This window comes from Electrona antarctica (assembly GCF_951216825.1).
Source record: "Electrona antarctica genome assembly, chromosome: 13".
In the NCBI taxonomy this organism is placed as follows: Eukaryota; Metazoa; Chordata; class Actinopteri; order Myctophiformes; family Myctophidae; genus Electrona; species Electrona antarctica.
The window spans coordinates 24500258-24512709 of record NC_136794.1 but is presented as its reverse complement, the minus strand read 5'-3'; the positions used below and the strand labels follow the sequence as shown (position 1 = coordinate 24512709).

Sequence of the window (12452 nt, the reverse complement as noted above, 5' to 3'; positions counted from 1 at the left end):
CAATGGATCCATACACTGCAGGTCTGTGTCTCTGAGAGTATACCACAATGGATCCATACACTGCATCTGTAGGCTACACTCCCAGAGTTATGTGGGTCCATGGACACATTTATGTCACTTTTATGTCACTCTTAGAGCTTGTACAGAGCCTGTACATCTTGAAAGTGTGAGAACTACTGATATATAAGGTACCTGCAGAATGGGCCTCGGGTCTTAATTGGGTGAAGGACTGATCATGCCATGGACAGTTTTCCACAGTAGACTATCCCATATTGTTGCTCTATTTAGTTCTATTATGTCTTTGAGCTACACTGCTACCATCAAAAGACACAAACTGGGCACGGGGCATTGTATTTTTTGCACCGCATTCTGTTGCATTTTTCTCAGGCTGTGTGATGATGGGTGTCAGGAAATGGCAAAGGCAGTAAAGAAAGAAAAAAAAAAGAGCGAGCATTGTGTGAAATACTATTAAAGTGAAAGTGAGAAAGAAACGAGGGAATATGACAGATCGGGAGGGAGAGATGGCGTGCAAGCCCGACAGAGAAAGAGCATCTTTGTTTGAGGCAGTAGTTTGGTTTTTTCGAGGCGCTCGCCAACTCAGCAGGTGTATGCTTGTTGATGTGTGCAGGAAAAAGTGAGAAAAATGTCTTTATATGCATATGGGTGTGTGTGTGCGACTGTGCGCGCCGATAATATGTGTGTGTGTGTGTGTGTGTGTGTGATGCATATATTCTACATCCTGCCAGCACAGCAGGTGTACATACTGTACGCATGCCGGAGTGTGTGTGTGTGTGTGTGTGTGTGTGTGTGTGAGTGTGAGTGTGTGTGCGTGTGCGTGTGCGTGCGCATGCGTGCGTGCGTGCGTGCGTGCGTTAGATGCTTGTGTGTGCAGAAAAGGGAGGCTGACTCTCTGTGGGTGTGTGTGTGTAGAGGTGGTGTAATGTCTTTGTTCTACAATGGGCACAGACATTAGCAGACAGCACCAGATGGCAGGCTAAAATGAGAGAGGGGGGAGGGGGGGAATAAGATAGACGAGAGACCCTCCATCATTTCCTCGTTGTCATCCCTCTCCTGTTCCCTGTACGTAAACACACACATTAAGCTGGCATAACATCCGTACTCCGGCGGTCCAAAACCTTGTATGTCTCGTGAAATGGAGCGAAGGTTTCGGGAAACATCGAGAATAGCCGATCTACAAGCTCACAACCTGTCACACCGCGAAACATTGGGAGCTTGCACCAGAGCTGCCATTTTCACTACTTTTGCTTGACACTCTTGTGCGACGAAGTGGGGGCAAGTGACGAAAAAACATATGGAGATGGAAGGTTTCTGCCCGACCTGTGCCGATATACTCTCAGTGTCTCTCACTTCGGGGGTAAAACTGTAAAGTTCTAGTCACTTAGCTGTTTAAACACCACATGGACACAACTTTCCCTCAGGTAGTTTGCCAACTCAAAATATGTTTCAATTAGTATTTTGTTTTTTTTGATTGATATTGTAATTTCGCTGCAGGCTGTTTATATTTCATTGTTTAACCGGTAGACCATCAACAACAATCAGTGTTTGACGGTTGCAGGGGGAGGTCTGCATGTGGCTGCTTGATGCTAGGACAACAAGCACTCCGTTTCAGGTTGCTGTGTCACTTAGCTTTTAACCACTTGTGTGCACTCCTGTTCAGAAAGTTGCTTGCTTCCACACAAACAATTTATTTCTCACACTTAACACACAATTCTTTGAGAAATTACATATTTACACGTATTATTGCTATAGTTTTTGGCTGTGTACGACAGCTCACACCAAATCTCTTCACCGAAAATAGATCTATACTGTAAGTTCACAACACTTGAGCTTGTAGATAGGCTATATTCACGGAATGTTTGCCTATTTTATCACTGAATGTTCACCTATATATACAGTATCCTATCCATGGCATGCATGACAGAAATGAAGGCAGTGTAAAATAACCATCTTATCTGCAGTACATGGTCGAATAAGGAGTGTTTAACACTCTCTGGCTTTTACTGTGCAGGTTTTGGTCAGTGGTGCAAAGTACTGTAACTAAGTACATTTGCGTAAAGACTGTACTTAAGTACAATCTTGAGGTATTTGTACGCTGAGGTGGTTTACTTTTACTGGAGTAAAAGTGCAATATTTGCCTCTCTCAGATGTAATGGAGTAGAAGTAAAAGTATTGGATATTGGAAATGCTCTATTATTACAAAACATACAGTAACCACTATATAGCAGAATAGTCTATTTTAATGTTATCCATTTGAAATTTGAAAACGAGACATTCTGCATAATGAGAACTTATGAGTTGGCAATTACGCAAGTACATTTTGAATTCCGAACTTCTACTTGTAACAGAGTACATCTACATTTGTACTTGTAATGTAATGTATTGTAATTTCTATATTGCATGCAGTATTGATACTCATGTAAAACATTTGAGTAGGTTTGGTTGGACAGAATCAGCACCTCGGTGGAGGAGTAAGGTGGTTCACAGACAGAATCAGCACCTCAGTGGAGGAGTAAGGTGGTTCACAGACAGAATCAGCACCTCGGTGGAGGAGTAAGGTGGTTCACAGACAGAATCAGCACCTCAGTGGAGGAGTAAGGTGGTTCACAGACAGAATCAGCACCTCGGTGGAGGAGTAAGGTGGTTCACAGACAGAATCAGCACCTCAGTGGAGGAGTAAGGTGGTTCACAGACAGAATCAGCACCTCAGTGGAGGAGTAAGGTGGTTCAAAGACAGAATCAGCACCTCAGTGGAGGAGTAAGGTGGTTCAAAGACAGAATCAGCACCTCAGTGGAGGAGTAAGGTGGTTCAAAGACAGAATCAGCACCTCAGTGGAGGAGTAAGGTGGTTCACAGACAGAATCAGCACCTCAGTGGAGGAGTAACCCAGTGGAGGAGTAAGGTGGTTCAAAGACAGAATCAGCACCTCAGTGGAGGAGTAACCCAGTGGAGGAGTAAGGTGGTTCAAAGACAGAATCAGCACCTCAGTGGAGGAGTAAGGTGGTTCACAGACAGAATCAGCACCTCAGAGGAGGAGTAAGGTGGTTCACAGACAGAATCAGCACCTCAGAGGAGGAGTAAGGTGGTTCAAAGACAAAATCAGCACCTCAGTGGAGGAGTAAGGTGGTTCAAAGGCAGAATCAGCACCTCAGTGGAGGAGTAAGGTGGTTCAAAACAGAATCAGCACCTCCGTGGAGGAGTAAGGTGGTTCAAAGACAGAATCAGCACCTCAGTGGAGGAGTAAGGTGGTTCAAAACAGAATCAGCACCTCAGAGGAGGAGTAAGGTGGTTCAAAGACAGAATCAGCACCTCAGTGGAGGAGTAAGGTGGTTCAAAGACAGAATCAGCACCTCAGTGGAGGAGTAAGGTGGTTCAAAACAGAATCAGCACCTCAGAGGAGGAGTAAGGTGGTTCAAAGACAGAATCAGCACCTCAGAGGAGGAGTAAGGTGGTTCACAGACAGAATCAGCACCTCAGTGGAGGAGTAAGGTGGTTCAAAGACAGAATCAGCACCTCGGTGGAGGAGTAAGGTGGTTCACAGACAGAATCAGCACCTCAGTGGAGGAGTAAGGTGGTTCACAGGCAGAATCAGCACCTCAGTGGAGGAGTAAGGAGGTTCAAAGACAGAATCAGCACCTCAGTGGAGGAGTAAGGTGGTTCACAGACAGAATCAGCACCTCAGAGGAGGAGTAAGATGGTTCAAAGACAGAATCAGCACCTCAGTGAGGAGGAGTAAGGTGGTTCAAAGACAGAAGCAGCACCCCAGTGGAGGAGTAAGGTGGTTCAAAGACAGAATCAGCACCTCAGTGGAGGAGTAAGGTGGTTCAAAGACAGAATCAGCACCTCAGTGGAGGAATAAGGTGGTTCAAAAGCCAGCATCATAAGAAGCACATCAAAGGCTTTTATTGAGGAAGTTGTACAGGTGGACAGGAAGTGTCTGGAAAACACATTAGCCTGGCCACTGCCAGGTTTCTGGCAAGTGTTTATGTGTTACTCACTCGGGACTGGCAAGCTTCTATAAACGTGCGCGCGTGTGTGTGTGCGCGCGTGCGTGTGTCTGAGAGCGTATATACTGCAGTAAAGTCAACCAGTAACATACCCTCCATGACCAAGGATGCACTACCAGTGATATACTGATCTGTTTGGACTACAATCTCCCCATTTCCTGTGTCATTCTTCAGTTCTCTCCTCTTTACTTTCACACAGTGCACAGTATGTAACATTCCTCCTCGTCTGTCTAGCTCGTACCCTTAACCCCTCAACGTCTCTGCGTGTCCAAAATAATCGCCCGCCTCTAGTTATGAATTACCAAGTTATGAATTACCAAGGCTCGTCAGTCGCTCCCCCTCCGAAAAGGCCTTTAAGGAGCAGAAAGGAAGAGGATGCATTAAGGAGCAGGGAAAGGAGAGGGAAGGGAGGGAGTCATGGTGAGAGAGAGAGAGAGAGAGAGAGGGGGGGGGGGGGGGGGGGGGGATGCTTCAGGAAGTGAGAGAGGAGAACAAGCAGAGATAAGGATGGTGGCAAAAGGTTCATTAGACCAATCATTTCTTACGTGCGTCGTACGGCTATCTACCTTAATGTGTATGCAATGCATGCACATCATGTCCACACTCCCACGCACAAACATCACCTTCACATGGGGGCGGGAAAAATAAATAAATAAAACCGTTGATGATAACCTCAACAACATAACACCAACACGTTAAAGCCGGAGAGGCCGAGGCTGCAGTTACTCGGTGACTGCAGTGCAAAACTAGCAACAATAATGTAGCACAATGTTGTGAAAATACATAAATGCTAGATTTAGATTTTTCTTTACTGGAATATAATGAAACATTAACCTCTGGTCATCCATTATTAAGCCAAATCAACGTCTGAAAAACAGCTGCCGAGGTGTGCATTAATTACCAGCAGTGTTGATCTGGTGTACCATCTCTACAGCAGTGGTGGAAGAAGTACTCAATAGTGTTACTTCAGTAAAAGTATCAATACTGCAACATAGAAATACTCTGTTACAAGTAAAAGTCCGGAATTCAAAACCTTAGGACGCCCAGCGGTATTGCAGCTGTTCGTACAACAGACAGACAGACAGACACACGCGGCCAGTCATTGAAGCGGATACGCTCAAAAATGAGTGAGGTGACGAACAACATCCCATTCTGTCACTGTTGAATACACCTCATCAGATGTGGTTTAATTAGACAGAGGTCAAGGACCCCTTAGCTGAGAGAGAGATGAAGCAGGGACCCCCATTACATATTATATACAAGTGTGTTGCATATTCAACTTTTTCATATATATTTCATAGATAGATTCGTAGACTTGTTTGACATCAGTGCTGGATTGATTGTATTTTCAGACATTTAATTATTTCTCTACCACATCTCTCAGAGAGAGAGGGGGGGGGGGGGATGCTTCAGGAAGTGAGAGAGGAGAACAAGCAGAGATAAGGATGGTGGCTAAAGGTTCATTAGACCAATCATTTCTTACGTACGGCTATCTACCTTAATGTGTATGCAATGCATGCACATCATGTCCACACTCCCACGCACAAACATCACCTTCACATGGGGGCGGGAGAATCTGCAGTATAGGGACACTGGGGTTCAAGGGGTTAATGATTTGGCAGCCCCCCCTGCAGTAACTGTTGAGGAACCCCTGTTGAAGATAGTGTTGATTTTGACAGCAAATCTTAATTTAGTTTTAGTCTTTTGAATACAAATTTCTTTTAGTTTTAGTCACATTTTAGTCAACTGAAATGTTTTAGTGTTAGTCTAGTTTCAGTAGACTAAATATCAGAAGACTTTAAATCTACAGTTGATTTAGTCAACTAAAATGTATTTTGGTAGGCCTTGATGGTCATAATGTCTGATTTTAGAGTTGGTTGCATGCTGAAAATAGCAGATCTACAAGATCACAATGTGTTGTGCTTAGACGTGCTGTTAGCTTGTAAATCCAAGCATAAAATGACTTGTCTTTTAGTTCTCTCTTCTCCATTAGTCCCTCCCTAACATTTTAGTCTACGTACTGTCACGTACTGTACAGTGTAGCATATCTTACCATCAGACCCTTCACCTAGTGTTTAGTCTACAGGTTGTTGTCACGTACTGTATAGTGTAGCATATCTTACCATGAGACCCTTCACCTAGTGTTTAGTCTACAGGTTGTTGTCACGTACTGTATAGTGTATATAGTACTGTAGCATCTCTCCTCAGTTTACCATCAGACCCTTCACCTAGTGTTTAGTCTACAGGTTGTTGTCACACACTGTATAGTGTATATAGTACTGTAGCATCTCTCCTCAGCGTACCATGAGACCCTTCACCTAGTGTTTAGTCTACAGGTTGTTGTTACGTACTGTATAGTGTATATAGTACTGTCCTCAGCTTACCATCAGACCCTTCACCTAGTGTTTAGTCTACAGGTTGTTGTCACGTACTGTATATAGTACTGTAGCATCTCTCCTCAGCTTACCATCAGACCCTTCACCTAGTGTTTAGTCTACAGGTTGTTGTCACATACTGTATAGTGTATATAGTACTGTAGCATCTCTCCTCAGCGTACCATCAGACCCTTCACCTAGTGTTTAGTCTACAGGTTGTTGTCACGTACTGTATAGTGTATATAGTACTGTAGCATCTCTCCTCAGCGTACCATCAGACCCTTCACCTAGTGTTTAGTCTACAGGTTGTCTGCACTGGAAAAGCCTCCATCTCGCACATGAGGATGAACTCCTTGAAGCCATAACAACTGTCAGGAAAAAAATCAGTTTCACACCCATGTCTGAGGAGAGAATGTGTAAATCATGACAAAGGAAATAGACCGAAAAATAAATAAACCGAGGGATTTTTCTTTTCTTTTTTTGCTTTTCACAAGTATGTAAGTGCCTCCATCAGCCCCGAGGCTTTGTATGGAGAGAGAGAGAGAGAGAGAGAGAGAGAGGGAGAGGGAGAGGGAGAGGGAGTGAGAGTGAGAGTGAGAGTGAGAGAGAGAGAGAGAGAGAGAGATGGTTCTCCGTATTGCTGCACTGGAACAGAGCTTCATAAATATTTACAAAGTAAACGTTATATTTACAAAGACATTCTTTTTTCCAGACCATTTTTGAAGGCAATTACTGCACTACTAGCCAAGATGCAGCAAATAATGTATGGTCTGTTTATTGTAGAGTGAAAAATGAAAAGGGCTTTTGTATGCGAAAAACTCAAATAAGCCCCTTTCACTTAAATAATAATGGTAATAAAGACTCGGTTGAGCCGTTCTCCAGAAACCTACGTAGAAATAAACGCATTCTGTATCTCAACAAAGCCCAATTAGGGCTACTGTTACTAGGCTACACCTTTGTGCGTTTTGTTTTGCTTACTGTACCTTAAAAAAGGGTGGGGGAAAAAAACAACAGTGTGACTTTGTATGTTTTCAAAGACATCATTATTCCCTACTGAAATATTGTTTATAGAACTTTGGAGAACTAAAAGGAAGGGAATCATTTCAATACACAATGATGGAATGCAGGATGCATTAGGTCTGCGGTTAAATTGAACACTATTGTCCATTGGAAACTGTGATTGTTTTAATAAGATGTCACACGGGTGTTCGGCACTTTGAAGTAGCTCTGAGCACACAACACGGAGGATACACAAACTAAATGTATTGTTAACGATACACGCATGTGAGCACATGCACACAACCATCCATTAAACAAGGTTAGAAGGTGGCAGGGAACGGATGTACGTGCGCGCGCGCGCGCGCGCACGCACGCACACGCACGCGCACGCACACGCACACGCACACGCACACACACACACACACTTTTAAAATGGCACATGCAGCAACAATCCTAAATGGCCTACCCAACAAATGGAGAACTTAAACAATTCTAAAAGACCAATGGGTGGTATTTTCAGTGTTTGTGTGAGCGTACATGTGAATGTCTGAGAACAATACAAGACAAAGACCACCCCCTTTCCTGAAATAATATAATAGATATCGGGCCCTTCATGTGCAAAGGGTAAAGAGACAGCCTAAACAGAGGCTGCGATTGGCATGAAACAGAAAACGTCACACTAGCAACAACAACAATGACACATACAACTCCCAGACGCCTACTACACAGACAGGCACGTGGGAGGGTGTAGAAAACCACGGCGGCCGGATTGTTTTCACCGGTGGGTGAGCGTCATGCACACATGGTGTGTGTGTGTGTTACGCTCCCTACCGAACAGGGACCTCTACCAATTTGTAGACCCGGCACCCCTTCTCCACGGAAGATTCAAACCCCTAGTCAGGGGTAGGTAACCATTATTATCAAAAGAGCCATTTTTGGCCCAAAAATGGATTACAATTCTGTCTGGAGCCGCAAAATATGTGTTAATTGCTTGAATTATTTCTGCTTTTTCTGGTCTTTCAAGTATACCAGTAAGCCAGCAGACGAGGTGGTGAAAACAAACAAACATGTCCCAGGCATCATTACATTCTTTATATTGTCCTAATTTTTATCTGGTGTATACTAGGCGATACTTTATTTATACAGCAGGAGAATGTAAGAATAAGTGTATGCCTACTACAATAATAAATGATGATTAAACTCTTATTCCTTTAGCTACTTCTTTGCGCCACGGAAGAGGGCCTAAGAGGTGGGCTCTAAAGCAGCAGGTCTGGCCTACGTAGGTGGTGGGCAGACCCACACTCCAAAGAGCTACTTTTTATAGATGGGGCTGAACACTTTGACAATAAAGTACCACCCTAGGAGAAGAAACAACACCCCCCCCCCCCCCCCCCCACACACACACACACACACACACACACAGTACACAGAATTATTATACCTTTTTTCCCTCACAGCAGCTTGCAGCCTGAGGCATTGATTGGACGTGTCTTTGACACAGCGTGGCACATTGTTTCCGTGTGCTAGGAAGCAAAGTACAAAGCCACGGGAAAGCAGCAGAAACAATCCCCCAGTGTTCATTTATCCATTTGTTAACTCAGAGAGAGTAGAAACGGAACCAAATGGACCCGTGCGGGTCCATTTGGTTCCGTTTCTACTCTCTCAGAGTTAAATTAGCTACGTTAGTGCTAAAGACGTATACAGACGTCTTATCAAATAAAACCGTAGGAGGCCTAGGATGTCTCCAGACGTTTTAGATTGATTAATGTAGGCCCCGACACAAAGCTACATCTGGCTAGCTCTGGAATGCTAGCACGATGTATAAGATCCATGAGTCAAACATCTAAATGGCCACACCCATTTACTCTTTGTCCGTTTACCTTTTTCAGATGCTTATATCTCGGATTCTACTCCCAGATTCCGATTCCAATAAAAAAATAACGTTTTTTTATGGCCGATTTTGGCCGTGTCGCTAGTCGCGGTTGCGATCCGATAGATTTAACGTTGGTGGCTTAAGTTTCGGTTCACGGACCTGGGGTAATGTTTTGCCTCAAGCAAATCCACTCAGAATGGAAGGCACGGCAGAGGCTACAATAATTAATTCATGAATAGCTTGCTGTATAAGTGATAGCATGCTTCATTTTACAGTGTACAGAGAAATGGGACGGCTCCCCTCTATAGGACGCCCCGTTCGACTGTGGCACGTTCCATCCGACTCACGCCTCGCTGTAAACAATACCATATTGCACACTTAATTGCACACGTTAAGTAGCCGTGTTTATGTGCTCAGATGTGGCGCTTTATTTCCTCTCCTTTGGTTCTGGCGTTCTCGCCGACCATCTTCAAAGTCACGTCTCTCTCTCTCTTCAAGTCTGCTCAGCGGTTCAAAGTAGTTAGGTGTGTCGCAGCCTTGGGAGGGCTCGCGGGGGTCACAGCCTTGGGAGGGGTTAAAAGTAGGAAGGTGTGTCGCAGCCTTTGGAGGGGTCGCGGGGGTCACACAGAAGTGAGGACACGCAGGAAACAGGAAGAGAACAGGAAGTGCAGCACACACGACCCCGGACCCTCATAAAAGCAAAGACACACACATACTCCGACAACATGGAGAGCTATCATGGAACACACATGCACAAACAAAGACAATGGATATTACATGCATACGTACACACACACTTCCCCATACTTCAACGACATGAACTACTATTAGAGTTAATGCACACACACACAGCTCTATTTCCTGCCCAGAAAAACAGCTTCCTATGGGACTCGGGGCCACGTGTGTGTGTGTGTGTGTGTCTTCCTGACAGCCGTTCAGCAAACAGCAGGGTGATAAGAGGATAAGAGCAGGAAGAGAGAGAGAGAGAGAGAGAGAGAGAGAGAGAGAGAGAGAGAGAGAGAGAGAGAGAGAGAGAGAGAGAGAGAGAGAGAGAGAAGGAAGGAGCAATCTAAATAGAAACATCATCAGTCAGGAAAAAAAGGAGATGAAAAGAGATAAAGAGATGAGGACCAAGAAAAGAGCCCTGGAAGGAGAAGAGAAGAGAGAGATCTGTGGCCGACCGGAACCATGGCAGCATCAAGGTTACACTGTAAACATCCTGAGTGTTAACTTAACTCAAAGTGTGTACAAACCTAAACATATTGTATCCATTTGTAACTCAATGGATAAAATGTGTGTTTTAAACGTCGTCAAAGGGCTGTGGCAAGTAAAAACTAAATATTTTCAACTGCGAAAAGTGTTGACACAACCACAACAAAGCATAAATTAGCCGTTAATGTTCTGAGACAACCTTGAAGAAAGGAAGGCCTCTCAATACTTCCTTCTTTTGTCCTCGTCTGTTGTGTGTGTGTGTGTGTGTGTGTGTGTGTGTGTGTGTGTGTGTGTGTGTGTGTGTGTGTGTGTGTGTGTGTGTGTGTGTGTGTGTGTGCGTGTGCAGGAAACACATCAAAGTTCCAGAGAAGAGTCATTGCAGTCAAAAGGGAAGAAGAATTTAAGAGGCACCCGGGTGGACACAAGTCAGAAATTCAGAATGTTAACTTTATTAAAATGCGGAGAATGCAGAGAATTCACTGAAAAGCCAAAATGAGAGCATGCAAAGGAAGTGTCTATCTGTTAAGGCCCCTACACACCAAGCTGTCTTGTCCTGACATCAACTGGAGTTCAGATCGGCTGACGTGAGGTGACGTCTCATGTTTAATGACATGAACTGTAGCGTCCATATTTGGGGCACTTTGATTCCATTCATTAGCCCTCATTGGTTGGGGGCCAATTAGGCCCCATTTACACTGGCAGCCAAATCCAGCCTGAATCAGATCTGAGCCACATCCAGACTGGAATCTGATTTGTTTAAATGAGTCATGTGACATGTTGGACTCATTTAAACCAATCGGATTTCAATCTTGATGTGGCACAGATCTGATTCAGGCTAGATTTGCCTGCCAGTGTAAATGGGGCCTTTTTTATGTGAAATCACTTGGTGGAGTGTTGGATTAGATTAGACTGAAAACCTGAAATCAGTCTGACATCCATGGCATGCAACTGAGTGATTACCATGGCCTTAAAACAGCCTACGGTAAGGTTCATAGTGTACTTCGACAATCATGCACCACAAAGAGAGAACATATAACCAGAGAGGAACAAAGAACTCAGGAAAGAAGTTTTATTAGCAGAAGTGATGAATAAATAGGTTGATAAATTGTTGTGCATAACAGTGATTGTAGGATATATTGATACCGGGCTTGAACATGCAAAGCCCCATGAAAGAAGAAACAAGGAAAATTGCAAGAGTAGATTAGAAAAGTGTTTATTGATGAAAATAGCATCAGTTAGAAGCAAGGTAGCAGGAAAGATGATTGTTGCAAATCTGTATTTGGAAACATGAGAAATGAAGGTTTACGGTCGGCTCATTTAATTCATTCCAAAGAGAGTTGTGCCAAGATGGATCGTGGTTGGCCGATTAGCATATAAACGAGGTGGGAAACGGCGGGCCAATAATGTGTCATCTTAAGCATTTTACAGAAAGGGCAACCGTGATTGGTTGCCGAGTGCAGTGTCTATAAAAACGGAGGCTTCCTATAAGCTGCTGAGGCGTGCATCTTCCAGGCAAGCCTGTTGGTTGGACCAAGATGTCAGAAGTTAGAGTTAGGGGAAAGCAAAGGCGATAGAGAGAGAGACAGAGAGAGAGACAGACAGACAGACAGAGAGAGAAAGAGAGAGAGAGCTTAATGTAAAATTCTCAATGTTCAATTATCCATTTGTAACTCTAAGAGTGAAGAAATGTAACTTAAATAAACACTCAGGATGTTACTGTGTACAGAGTGCATGTATTGACTGTCTGTGTACCACATTGGAAGAGTATACTTAACAGTTAAGTGGTCATAAGGGGCAGGCAGCAAACACTAAACCAGAGGAGGTTGGGTTACCACTATACTCACCCAGAGGAGGTTGGGTTACCACTGAACTGACCCAGAGGAGGTTGGGTTACCACTGAACTGACCCAGAGGAGGTTGGGTTACCACTGAACTGAACTGAACCAGAGGAGGTTGGGTTACCACTGAA

General features: G+C 44.1%; 1 protein-coding gene across 1 annotated transcript in view; it reads right to left on the bottom strand.

Moving 5' to 3' along the window:
- LOC306934899 (partitioning defective 3 homolog B-like) overlaps positions 1–12452 on the bottom strand; it is a 375969-nt gene that overhangs the window by 247149 nt on the left and 116368 nt on the right. The window lies entirely within an intron of this gene.